Source organism: Macaca nemestrina (genome assembly GCF_043159975.1).
Source record: "Macaca nemestrina isolate mMacNem1 chromosome 11 unlocalized genomic scaffold, mMacNem.hap1 SUPER_11_unloc_4, whole genome shotgun sequence".
Taxonomy (NCBI): domain Eukaryota; kingdom Metazoa; phylum Chordata; class Mammalia; order Primates; family Cercopithecidae; genus Macaca; species Macaca nemestrina.
This window is the reverse complement of record NW_027257575.1, coordinates 196,976-211,380: the sequence shown is the minus strand read 5'-3', so window position 1 is coordinate 211,380 and position 14,405 is coordinate 196,976. Positions and strand designations below refer to the sequence as shown.

The 14,405-nt window shown below is 49.5% G+C and overlaps 1 long non-coding RNA gene across 4 annotated transcripts in view; it reads right to left on the bottom strand.

Annotated features, from left to right (window-relative positions):
• The window catches only part of LOC139361163 (uncharacterized), a 121,305-nt gene that overhangs the window by 29,353 nt on the left and 77,547 nt on the right, over positions 1-14,405 (bottom strand). The gene's annotated exons all lie outside the window — the stretch shown is intronic.

Below are 14,405 nucleotides of genomic sequence, written 5' to 3'. Positions count from 1 at the left end.
GTGTCAGGGCCAGAGAGAAGGTGTGTGCCAACCAGGAAGGAGCCCATACCAGAATCCACCCGTGCGGCACCCTGATCCTGCCTTCCAGCTGCTAGAACTGTGAGAAACAAATTCCTGTTGTTCATAAGCCACTCAGTCAATGGTGTTTCGTTACAGCAGCCTGAGCTGCCTGAGATGACGATTCTCACCGCCCTACAGAAACGGCTACTCCCCTCTCCCAGAAAGAGGGGTTTAATTAAAATCCCTGTCTCTCCTCGTGGCCACCACAGATCTCACTCCCCCACCCTGTAAGCCAGCAATTGCTAGGATTAAAGGAAAATCAGAATCGTTTTAGGCCAGCTCCTCCATATCGGTCTGAAGACTGTAACTTTGCCCACTTCCACGGTGGCCGTGTCACTGCATTGCCCATGTCAGCTCTGTGTCTGCACTGGGTCCCAGGCTCTGCATAGACTCCTCTAGCTGCCCATCCAGCACAGCCATTTCCCCTTCTGCTTTGCAGGTGTCCTTCAATATCCAACCCCCACCCCTCTGCAACCCAAGGCCTTCCGACTCAGGCATTCGGGGTGAGCTCATCCACGTACTGCAGTTCTTGACTCAAGTAAACCAAGCCCAAGGCATTGGCACCAACTGTCTACTGGCTATGTGGTCTGCACAGTCACTAGCTGCCCCAGCCACACCAGGGCCCGGGAGGGGAGGCAGAGGAACCTGTGAAGCTGCCAACAGCCATATGGGAACAGGGGCCCCTGGGATGAGGAGGATGCCATGGAAGGAAATTCAGAGAAAGAAAGAGCCCCAAGGCTGGACGGGTCATGCCCAAAGCCTACACTGCTGAATTTTCCAGGTTTCTGAACTCAATCGCTGACCCACACAGCACGTGTTTCCCGAGTGCTGACCCAACGTGGCATTGGATACGGCAATAAAGTAGGACCCCCACCTCTCCCCTTCCCCGACACATACACAGAGCCTCCGTCGTGGCGGGAAATCAGGCCTGGGGGCTCAGTTGGCACCGCGAGCCAGGGAAGGGGGCCATTTCAGACGGACAGTGGGTGCAGCCTTGCCAAAGCCCAGCAGTCACCTGCACTGCCACAGCCAGGCTGAGTCCAGATCAGCCGCACAGAAACCTGACCCTCTCAAGGGCACACCTGAGCTCATTAGGGACAGACACCGTCTCCTGCTTATCTCCAACACTTTCTCTGCATGTCTAGTTACAAACGGACGACGCAGTCTCGGAAGCACAGCTGTGACTCTGGAGACAGATCCCAGGCCTCCCCCTGCTCCTCTCCGTGGTGCCATTGATGGGGAGGGGCCGGTATGGCCGCGAGGCCGCACACCCACAGCCACCCTGCCACGGAGACACGGGCCTTCGATGGTTACTTCTGCCAAAGAACCCTGCTGCGTCTTGGAGCACACCATGGTGGGCGGGAAGCTCCACCCGGAAAAACAGCGATGCTTCTCCCCAGAGCCAACGGAGGGCACCCCCACCCTGCATTCAGCAGATTACTTACTTTCTGGAAAACATCTGAGTTAATGGGGAACACTAAAATGAAAAGGTCACGCTAGAAAGTTTAGAAGGTTGTGTGGAGTCTCAGGAGGTCCAAAGATTTCTGAACCAAGACTGCTGCGGTCAACGAGCTTACAGGGTAAGTTTACACACGGGCCTTCAACAAGCAACGCTCAGCAGGGAGGAGCCACGTTCTGGGCAGAACCTCAGAACCAGAACATCGGACACCACAAAGTCACATCAGAGCCAACAGCAACTGAAATACAGCGCTCTCCTAAGATGTGTGCGTCACCTGCAGAAAGTCACCACACATTAAGATGGGGGAAGAAAAGGATAAGGTTAGAAACAAATTTGAAATAATTTCTGCATACGTAAAATTTCTACATCCACTGGCTTTCTTTCTGGGAGTAACAACTTTTACATGAGACGCACATCCCCGTTGGAAGGAGTTTGGGTTTTCCGTGGGCAGAGACAAGGGCTCTCCAAGGAATGTGAACCTTTTCTCACTCACTGAGCCGCGTGCCCTGAGGCCGTCCTGGCCTGTCTGAGCACCTCCCTGCTCTGCCTCCAGCCAGCTCCTTCCAGCACTCACCCCGCTGCTCCCAGAGCCTGCACTGGCCCAGGATCTCCTCTTCTGCTGCTATCAATCTTCCACTTTAGGGTAAATAAGTTGGAAACTAGACAGTTATAAGACCCCTTGGCTTTTTAAAAATTTGTCTTCTCAGAAAACAAAGAATACGAATTCTACTTCCATGGTTTAATATGTTGCCCCCATCTGCATGTTCATGGATATGTGTTTTTATATATATTTTAATCAGTACTTATAAAAGCATGCACTGTTGGCTACATTCAGTTCAATTACATTTGATGTAAGAAGTTTTAATTTCAGTGAATTCAGGCACTCAAAATTTAAGCCCTCTGACATCTATTAATCAAATGGAAAAATTACAGGTAGATATTACAAAAATCAAGAGAAGTGTTTAATATAAATCCTGGACTTTTAGATATTTCCACAAATGTAATGTATACATTAGTACACGACCTTGAGCATTTTCACAACTCTTTGAACCAAAATTCTATTCTTAACTTTTATTGATAAATCGACATCCATATGTGATTTTAAGCAGCTCAAACATCAGCTCTTAAAAACAACCAGAAATGCTGCGGGCAAATCCCACCAAGCAGCAAATAACGGAACTGCAGCCAACAACCCTGGTACCTCCCCTGAGGCATCTGGAACTTGAGGATTACGAGCAGCCTTTGGTGTCTGAGGCACCCGAGAGTGGGGACTCCAACTCCCCAAGTCTAAGATGGCCTCAGTGATAAGGAAAACTGATCAAAAAGTCATCCCTGCCGGCCCCCTGCCATGGGCTCCCCCCTGACGGCCCTCAGCCACGTGCTTACAGATCTCACTTCCTCTCTGTCCCGCAAAGTCTGACTCCTGATTCCAGCCCTGCTGCTTACTGGGATGTGGCCATGGACGTCAACTGCACCTGTAAGGGGAGAAGCTGGTCAGGATACAGGATCCTGGCCATCCTGGCAGCGCTCAAGCTGATACTGTAACTTGGTAGTGAGTTACTTAATGCAAAGGTTTAACTTTGAAAAATTTAGATGTGTGTATTCTAACGGAAATTCTGAATGTAGAACACAGGCCACACCCTCACACAGATGTTGTCTGGCCAGCACTCTTTTGTTTATCTTTTCAATAGACATTTTTAAAAGCAGTTTTTGGTTCATAGCAAAACCAAGAGGAAAGTACAGAGAGTCCTCACATATCTCCTTTCCCAGCACAGGTACAGCCTCCATCATTCTCCTGCCCTCACCTGACCAGCATGTCTGTACAACCGACAGACCCGCATCAACAGGGCACCACCCCCCACAGTCCACAGCTCACACGAGGACTCGGCCTGCTGCTCTCACTCTGTGGGTTTCACAGACGTGGAACGGCATGCATCCCCCATGAAAGCCCCACCTGGAGTTGTTTCCCACCTTACGTATTCCCTATGCTCCTCCTATTCATCTCTCCTTTCCCCAACCCCTGGCAGCCGCTGACTATTTGACTGTCTCCACAGCTTTGCCTTTTCCAGACTGTGCTGTGGTTGGACTCAGACAGCAGGCAGCCTTTCCAGATTGGAGTCTCACTTAGCAACATGCGTTTAAGATCGTTCCTTGTCTTCATGGCTTAGGGGTCCAGTTCTTTTTAGTGCTGAATAATATCCCAGTATCTGACATGCCACAGTTTATCCATTCACCTACTGAAGGGCATCTTGGTTGCTTTCTAGTTTTGGCAATTATAAAGCTGCTGTCAACGTCTGTGTGCACATTTCCGCATGGAAGTAAACTTTCAGCTCCTCCGAGTAAACGTCCAGGACTGTGATTGCTCCTGTGGTCGGAGAGCTTAGTTCCATGGAAAACCGCCATGCTGCCTCCCACAGCAGCTGCCCCACTTCCCCCAGCGATGAGTGAGGGTCCTGATGCCCACACACCCACCAGCACGCGGCAGTGTCGGAGTTCGGGTTTTGGCCACGCCGATGGGTGCACAGTGACGCCTCACCCTATGACATCAGACGCGGGCCATGTTTCCACGTGTAGATTTGCCATCTGTGTATGTCCTTTGTTAGGGTATCTGTCCAGGTCTTTGGACCATTTTTAATCAGGTTGTTCATTTTCTTGTTGAGTTTTCAGAGTTCCTTGCACGGTTTGGGTAACAGCCTTTATCAGATGAGTCTTTTACAGATGCGTTCTCCCCATCTGTGGCCTGCCCTCTCATGCTCCTGAGACACTATGTTTTTTAGTTTGAAAAACACTTTAGGCAGAAGATGGACCTCCCAGCCCACCACGGTTCTCAGTTTGGCCGTGGTCACCACCCTCCCAGCCCCGGTTCCCACCTTTCCACGATCTGCTGCTCCTATGGGCGTCAACCCATACTAAGCCTAGACCTAAAAATTTGCAGCTCAGGAAACCTTAATCATTTTAGGAACCTGAGGGGTGGGCCAGGGGGATCTCACAGAGTGTGGTGCTGTCTATGGGGTCAGCAAAATGCAGCTGGGGCTTCCCGCAAGCACTTCAGGGAGGCCGTGCACTGGCCCGAGGCTGCTTCCGCCTCCTATCCTCGGTTCTCATGCCCAGCTGTGAGCAGAGCCCCCCGCTTCAGGAGCGGTCCCTGGCTCCAGGCCCCTGGTAGGGCAGCTTCTACCCCAGGGAGGCTGGAACTGGAGACAGCCTGGAGCTCCAGGCAATCCTGGCAACCACGTGCTTCCCGAAGTGGCTGCAGACAAACTCCTGCTCCCAAAACCTGGCACGGGCTGTGTGAGGCCTGGAACGCGGGAGGCACGTTTCGCAGGGTCCCTGCTCACATACAAAAGCAAGGCTAAGAGCAGGTAAATTATTTAATTACCCTCTCATGGTTATCAAGTCAAGTCGTAGTCTCTTAGACCTATGTGTGACTAGAAGTATACACATTATGGAAGTGTATATAAATGTGAATACAGACATGCTTATTTTCCTTTTATATACCTTACATATATGTGTATACGTGCATATGTATAAAACATGGAAGAAAAAGCCATACTTAAGATTTCAAATCTCAGTCACAAAGATCTCAGAAGCAAATTATTATTCTTAAATTCCAAAGATGTAACATTTTACATTCTTACAAACAAAACGTTCTCTATTAGCATTTTATTTTAAAAAGTAAGAATGCATTGCACTCTCTCAATTTCGATTTTTAACTCAGCTCACAAAGGCCCCTCTACAAAGGCCCCTGTACAAAGGCCTCCGTACCGCAGCAAGGACGGTGGTGGTCACACCTGTGGCCATTTATCCTCTCTACATCTAGCTTCTCTCCCTGAGGCAACAGCACCTCCGAAGTCACAGCCTGGCCTCCCAAGTCTCCCCCGTCCCGGGCTTCTTGGCATGTTGCTCTGCTGCACACACCTCAGCAAATACTGCTGATTAGCCACAATCACCCAGAAATCTCTTAAACTTGATTCTGGCTGCTTTTGTAATTTGTAATATCTGTACTTCTGGTGTGATTTGAGAAACAACAAATTTTAAAATTAGAGAAGATGTCGTTTTTATTCTCTCCTTTCTACTTGCAACCTTGAAAATTCAAGTAGCAGCAAGGGTTTGTTGAAAGTAACTTCCACCAAATAGAACCTATTACAAAGGTACTACAGAGTGTCAAATAACCACATAGATGTAAAATAGACATGCACACACAGATATAAAATCCAATGGTTAAACCAAATTGAGAAATGCTTGCCAGTTTGATAGGACTTCTGAAACTTGACATAAATGTTGGCTAAGGGATACAAGATGTTATGAGATGAGTGAGATGCTTGGCCTAGAACCACAGGCTCTCTCCTCTTTACAGCAGAAAATCCATAAGGAAGTCAAATCTGAAAGAACCAGGTACCGTTGAACGGCATACTCAGCCATCCTTCCCCATTCCTGGGCCAGCTGCGGTGAGTGCAGCCAGTCGTTCACCAATATCCATCATCCATCCTCCAGGCCATGGCTACACTTTACTCCCAAGCTCCCTGCTATTATGTAGATTAGGTAAATCACGGCCACTCTCACCTTAAGCCTCCCACGCCAGCGTGGTAATCACCTTCCTAACCACGGCAAGGACAGCCGTGTCCCTGGGAACGCAGAGCAGGGGTCGGGAAGAAACCTGGATCCCTGAATACCTCATGGAGCAGTCACCAGCCTGGAATATCCTCCTTGATGGGTTTGCAAAAGAGAAAAACTCCTTGGTTCCTCAAGCTACAATACTGCAGAGTCTCAGGTCACAGCATCCTTACCTACCCTCGTCAGGAACCGTTCATGCTCATCAAGACATGAGAACAAAACTGCAGTGGCACAGTCACACACACCCAGAACGCAGACCACCTGCTGCTCACATTCATCGTATTAACACCAAAAAGGCACCGTGATGGATATCCTGGATGTGGACACTCGGCGGCTTTTTGCTGGAGATGCGCTTTGTGCATTTATCGCACGACCATCTTGGCCTCAGGAGGGGCTGTGCAGATGGCAGCTGTGCACGTCACAGGGAGTCTCACTCGCTGGACTCTCAGCCAGCTCCCACTATCAGTGCCCGCAGAGTCCTCTCCTCCGGGAGCACGTGCTCGGACGCCACAGTGGCCTGTGGATCCACACAACAGCGCTGTGTGTCCCAGGAGCTTAGAAAGTACCACTGCATCAATGCCTCCACAGGTGAGGCCGGGGGCAGAAGCCAACCTCAAGCAGTTACGGTCCTCCGTGGGGCTGGCATCCAGGCAGGAAGGCGGCTCAGCGGCTCTCCTCTCACTGTGGAACTTCCTAGGTCCCCACATGAACAGAACCTAAATAACACGCAACAAACAACAGGAGCGAGAACACGACCAGCAGCTTCTGAGATGAGCAAGCTGGACTGATCATGAGACACCTGACGGGGACGGTGCCAGAGCCCCTCCCGGTAACCTGTGAGGACAGCGCTGCCACCATCTCCCTAAAACCAGCCCAAGTCAAGTTAGACTTGAGGCTTTCCAGGAGTGGGTAGATCCATTCAATCCCACAGTCTGAACCTTCCAGGCCGTGTCTCATGGCCTTCATCTCACATATGGGAACCCGGACACTGCACCATAGATGCGGCCCCAAGCCCTCCTTCCTTCTTCAACACCACACACCAGTACAGTGAACACTTAGGATCTAGGCATTCACATAAAATACTGCTTAACTAAAACTTCTGATTTAGAACATGTTTAATTCCTACTCACAGAACTGAAAGTGTTCTGTCCTAGGAGGCGGTAGCTGTAACTAAGCATGAGAGAAGAAGGGATCAGCGTGGTGCTAAGTATTAAATATTCCTCTAAATCTATTCACCAGGTCGCCATGCTATTGTCACCGGCTTCATTTTCTGTCCTTAAAAGACATAAGAGTTACTTTTCAAAATAGACAACCTGTTTTACTGATGCTTAGCTATAAAGTAGCGAGCTATGTATCCAAAAGGGAGATATGGGAAAACAGAAAATGTCCACAAGTGATCGGGTGGCGGGGCAGTTGCAGCAGCACCTGGCTCTGTTGCATTGTGAGCCAGCCACGTGGGCTGGACAGCTCACTTAGCGACTGAAATTATATCATCTAAGATTTTGTTGCAGTTACTTTGACAAATTCTCCCTCCTGCTATGAAGAGTAAGGTTTGGGGGGTTTTTTGGTGTTTTTTTTTTTTTTTTTTTTTTTTTGAGTCAGAGTCTCGCTATGTCACCCAGGCCAGAGTGCAGTATTACAATCATGGCTCATCGTGGCCTTGACCTTCTGGCTCAAGCAATCCTCCCACCTCAACCTTCCAAGCAGCTGGGACCCACAGGCGAGTTTGATTTCTTTGCTAACGAATTCCTAATTCACCTCGCAGTGGGCCTATCAAGGCCATATGCCCGGACGTCCGCCTTACCGACCATCCGTGTGGTTTCTAAAGTGGATACACTCTGGTTGCCCGGGCTCTGCACGCGATGCTGAGTCTCCAAGTCTGCCGCTGTATAAGGGACTGACAGCCCCGAGCATCTCGACCTGCCACCGGGAACTGGGCTTTATTCCACAGGGCGACTCTGCTTCCCGTGACGAGATGCAGCACGTGAGCACAGATCAAAGGGTATCAGCAACTAACCCATTCCCCTGGTACTAAGCAGAGGACCAAGAGTTTAGTTCCTTACTTATTTGCTACGGGCTTGATTCAAAGCAGCTTTCTGGGATCCTGGGGACAAACATGTCTAACTAGTGAGAATTCTGGCTTTAGTAACAGAAGAATCACCTAATGCCCATTTTGTAACTGCTGTTCTCATCAGATCTTGAGGCCAAAGCGAAAAATAAAAGGGGGGGCTAAGATCGTGACACCCCAGTTTGCACAAGGCCAACTAGCCTGCTTGAGGGGGTGAAAGGAGTAGTATTAAAGTGCTGAGTTTTAAAAACATGGCTGTAGGCTGGGTGCACTGGCTCACGTCTATAAGCCCAGCACTTTGAGAGGCCGAGGTGGGAGGATTGCTTGAGGCCAGGAGTTCAAGATTGGCTTGAGTAACACAGCAATACCCTATCTCTTTAAAAAGAAAAAAAAAATTATTAATATCGTAATAAAAAGTTTAATACAATAAATTACTATATCAACATGGCACCCCCTACTGTCAGACGAGGTACAATCTCTGTGGCTATGATGAGGTCTGGAGAGAAATGTAACAGGCATCATAGGGAAGGTCGACCCCAAAGCCGCACGGCACTACTCCTATACAGTTTGTTAACCAGCATGAAGTCTCCTCCACAATCAGAAGCCTGGTTTAGAGAAATGCCGCCCACGGGACCTGGGTGGACTCCAGACGCTGGCTGACCAGACAGCCCCACCCTGGGACCCTGCCGGCAGCCCCGACTGGACAGAATGGCCTCGTGAGTGTCCTTTCCCACCACAAGCTGCAGACCCTGAGCCAGTCCTGGCTGTGACTGAGGCTGCGCATAAACGTCTGCGCCCAACAGCTCACCTTTGTACATGACACGCCCAGTCCACCTCATTTCAAATGTTACGCTCGCCCCAAGGCGAACATGGATGTTACAGGTTAACTCACTGCATGTGTGCTAGACTTTCCCTGTAAGTGTTCAGACATTACACGAACCGGATGAACAAACCCCACTTTCCCTGTAAACGTTCAGACATTCCTTGAGCCCGATGAACACACACAACCAACAAACCCCGGAACGTGTAACGCCGCGGCCTCCTTTCCTCCTGAGGGGCGTATGCTTACAGCTCCCCCAAGACCACATTTCCCAAAGCACAGAGTGTTACTCTGAAAATAAAACCTCCTTTTTCCTTCCTCTGTACATCTCGTGGTCACGTTAACAACTATTGCTAAAAATACAGAGAAACGGGATGTCATCCGTGCTGGTCACTGAATTCCTACTACCAAAGCTTCAGGGCCCCCCAGTCTGAAGGAAGCTTCTATCATGCTAAAGCCAACTCTGGAGACGAAGGCCGAGCTGGGGAAGGGCTGTGTCACCGCAAATCCACGCCACGGGGCCCTCTGCAGTTGTGTGTAAGGAACTCTTGGCCTGTCCTGGGGTTTGGGGAGATCAGGATGAAGCAGATACCATACACTCTGCCACGGGACCGTGAAGTCTGCGGAACCTCAGAGGCACACGGAGACAAACGGCTGCATGGGTCCCACAGGCCAAGCCTCGATGGGCTCCCGTGTCAAGAACACAGACACGCCGGGAGGGACAGCCGATGCAGTCAACGCCTGCAGCCCCAGCACGCGGCAGCGTCCAAGTGTGGGAGTCTCTGGCCAGGCTCCACCACAATTGCCATATTCTGTGGCAATATTTTAAAAATAGGTTTTAACTAGTTATAACTCTAACTTGTTTTACACATAAACAGAACACAGGGTACCAACAGGCTCCAAAATACTTCGCCTAGAACCAAGTCTAGAATGCAGATGGCTGCAGCTCCGAGTGTGACGAGTCCCCTTGTAGTGTCTTGAATCCTAGATCTAGGTGACTCAGTGCTCTTCCTAAACCAGACGGCACCCTGAGGCTCTGAGGGCACCCTCTGTGCCCAGGCCAGTCCATCAGCCCTGGCAGAAGCTTCTAGAGTAAGAGCCTGTGGATTTGTATTGGACGGATGTAAACCAGGCAAAGTCACAGGGGCTCCTTCTGGAAGCCCATCCGTTTACCCACTCATGCCATGGAGAGCCTTGCCCCCAACTCCACACCCGCAGTCATGCTGAACCACAACAACTGGCTTTTAAGCCTTCAAGCCACTCCTTCTCGCCGCTGGACAGACTCTTCTCACACCGTGAGGCCCAGAGTAGCGTCAACGGTGGTCCCAGCAGAACTGGCCACTGCATGAATTGATACCTTTTGTGTGTGGGGGGGTGGTTGTTCTTCTGTCACTGAGGAACAGTGCACCATAAGTACAGTGGTGCTATCATGGTTCACTGCAGCCTCAACCTGCCAGGCTTGGGTGATCCTCCAGCCTCAGCTTCCCGAGTAGCTGGGCCCACAGGTATACATCACCACTCCTATTTAATTTTTTTGTAGAGTCAGGGTCTTGCTATGTTGCCGAGGCTGGTCTTGAATTCCTGGGCTCAAAAGTGAACTGCCCACCTCAGCTTCCCAAGGTGCTGGGATGACAGGTGTGAGTCACTATGCCCAGCCTAGAATTGGTTTTTCTTAAACCTGAGTTTGACACATGAACCCCACTTACATAGATATCAGCACACTCTCACAGCTCGAGAGTTTTTCTGAATCTCGATTCTGTCCGTTCAAGGTCAATATCTAAGAAAGGGTCAGAACTGACCCTCCCTCAGTGAAGCCTAAGAGCAAATGCAGCAGCATCTCAGTGTATGAGGAGACAAAGTAAGAAGGTGGAAAATACACAGTGTAATTCTAGTGCTAGAATCATAATCACCAACACTAAGAGGCAATCTGCTTTCCAAAACATGTAGCTGCTGGATTAACTTCAAAGTCACCAGATTCCACAGGCAGGAGCTCAGAGGGGCACAGCTTTCTAAGGCCGCACAGCCCAGGGCAGCATAACAGCCTCGGGGCAAAGCAAACTAAACAAAGGCTTGGTTCTCTCAAGGACGAATGTGCTCAAGTCCTTCCAAATAGATTCTTCTTCTAAGTAAGTTAGATGCCTCCTACAATACTGTTTAGAGTGCCAGTGTGTTCAGAAAAGATGAAATTGAAAATACATCTCAGGACCCCAAAATCACTACGCTAAAGGGACGTCAACGTGAGGAAGAGCTTAGAGCAAACCTGCCTCCCATGCTCTTCCTAACAGAGACAGCTACTGGGGGGAGGGAAAAAAAAGCCACATACCTCCCTCACAACCGATCCACAAGGAAATTCTCCATGGACAGAGGAGAGAATTCAAAGTCCCCATCTGCACACGGAGATAAATGTGGATCTGGCTGCTTCCTCTGGAAAGATGCACCAGAAACGCATTTGTCTGATCTACCTGTGACCTGGAAACCCCTCCCCACTTCGAGCCGTCCCTCCCTTCCTGGACCAAACCAACGTCCATCTCAAATATATTGATGTCTCACGTCTCCCTAAAATGTGCAAGACCAAGTTGTGCCCCAAACACCTTGGGCACATGTCCAGGACTTCCTGAGTCTGCCGCAGTGTGTCCTCAACCCCGCCTGAGGCTGTGTCTTTAACCTTGGGAAAATGAACTCTCTATGGGCCGAGAACCGTCTCAGAGATCCTTCTGGTTTACAGGAAGCATTCTCTCCTGCGAGTATATCAATGAAATCATGTGGAATTACAAAATGCCACTTTAGTAAAGGCCAAAGGAATTAGGATTCGATGTGCTTAAAAAACAACACAAAAGTAACGTTCTATTTGTCAATGGACCATGAAGCCCACACCCCCTTTTGCAGTGAAGATGTCAAATGGGACGAGAGGCCCCTCCTGAGGATGCTACCCTCTGACCCCACTTCCCAGAGTCCAGTTTCCTGCTGCTCAGGGAACAGCAACCCCAGCTTCACGGGGCTCAGGCCTCCAAACCCAACTCCCACCCATGCTGGAGAATCACCCCAGGGACTAGCAAACTGGCAGGTGCAACTCTCACCTCATCCCCTTAAAGGGGAAAAGGCACCTTCCCGCTCCTCTTCCTGCTGGTGGGAACAGGGGCAGGAGCTGGAGGGTCCGGAGTCAGGCGGCAGAACGGAAGCAGCCTGGGTCCCTGCTAGTCACAGATGGCAAATGCCAACCATCCCCGACCTTCACTTTGCAAATAAATCCTTCTTTTTTGTCAGGTCCCTGGTTAAAAGTTTGCACCCATTCCTTAAAAGGGGGGGGGACCTCAGATACAAATAAAAAATGGGTGTTTTGCTGACAACATTTCAATTATCTGGGGACCTTGGGCAAAATGATGGCAAAACAGGAAACTGAACGCTGTTATTCAGGAAACTACCTTCCAGCCCCCTCTACCCTCCCAGGCTGTCACCTTATGGTGTTTGTCTGCTAGATGATTAACAATAATTGCTCTGACAAACTAGGTGTACAGAACAGACAAGAAGTCAGCTCGGGTTGAGGGGAAGCAGGATAAGACCCCCTTCCCCGCAGGACAGTGGAGGAGGAACCTTCAGCACCTGGGTTTTCAGGATGCTGGATCTCTGAGAGCATCTCTCACAGCTCAAGTACAGCCAGACCCTCCTCTGACACAGCCTGCTCAGGCGAAGGTGGGCACCTGCCCTAGAGACCCACAGCCCTGTGCGGGGCTCAGCTGGAGCTGAACTTTCCTCCCTTGGTAAGAGTCAGGGCCAGGAGTGGGGAGAGGAGAGAAGCAGCAGGCCTGAGGGGCACTGTGGAAACTCCATGCCACGCTAACTCTCGTCTGATGTGCTCCGGCCAAAGCCACGCTTCTCGGAGGGCGTTTCCCTTCACACATCTGGAAATCATCAACGTCTAGTCTCCCCACAGAACAGATCCTTCCCCAGGAGGCAGATGCTTGGCTGTAACACGGGGTAATGAGGGGCGCGCCTTCGTGCCCACTCTGTAGTGTTTCCTGTTACCTATTTTACCTTAAGCTACAAATGATTCCCGTTTACACGGGACACAGTGACACAGACAGCAAAACACATGAGATTCGGCGTGATCCCACACCCGTCACTGCTGACCTCAAGTGCTTTGTTCGTTTTGCTTCTAGAGTTTATACTCTCTCCCGGGGTTCCAGGCCTGTGGATTCAACCAACCGTAGATCAAGATTTTTTTTTTAATGTGTTTGTACTAAGCATTCAGAGTTTATTATTCATTAAACAACTACTCGCATGGCATGTGCATGGTATAGCTGTTACGAGCAACCCTGACATGACTGTCTGCAGGAGGATGTGCATATGTCATATGCAAACATGATGCCATTTTATTGCAGGGGCCTGAGTGTCCACAGACCTTGGATTCCATAGGCAGTCCTGCAGCCTACCCCCATGGGCACTGTGGAATGGCAATAATAGAAAATATGGAGGTTTTAAACAGTTATGTACTAAATCTAATCGTTTGTTAAGAAATTACTGTGTATCACTTGTATTATTTGGAAGTCCTTCCTGGCCCAGAGACTTGACATGTTCTTATCGTTTTGTCCACGGATCTAGCCATTCCAGTAAGCTTATTGAACACAAATCAATTTTGCAATTAAATTCTTACAGGAATCACACTCAATCTGTAAGCTGCTTTGGTTTTTAAAGTGAAATAACCAATAGTTTTGCAAACCAGCTATATTATAGAATAGGATAAAGCAGCCCCATGACACGCAAAAACATGGGGTTTCAAAGCTAACCAGTATAAAACAGGTTACAAACCCCTAAATATGAAAACGTTTTACACCACAACAGATATTCCAGAAAAAAACAAGATGTTCAAAAAAGCCCTTTGCAGAAAAGCACTTTCCCCTTCATTTTTCACACGGTTTCCAGAAGCTTGTGTTTGGCGATGACCATGAACCGGAAGTAGCGTCCGCTGCAACTACTGCCACGGCAACACAGAATATTAAGGCATTAAAAAAAAGGACACAGCATATTTCCTATTGATGAGAACAGGTAGAGTGTTATAAAAATGAGAGTGTTCTAAAGTCAACAATGTTCAAATTCTAGGTCTCCCGCAGACACTAGATGGTAACAGCCAAAGCTTATGTACTTGGCAACGTTCAAGGAGACCAAGTTCAGAGCTGTCACAATGCAGCACCATCCTCACGCGATTATCTCAGGCGGGTTTGAGGGCAAGTGCCCCTGTCACAGCGGGAAAGCTGCCCAGCCCAGCACTTCCTGAGATCACAGACCTTCGCCTTCCCACGTCTGCAATAGTTCCTTTACACCGGGGACCAGACAGCAAAACCTAAAACACTTCCTCAAATCTCAAGACAGTCTTTAGAGCTCTTTTC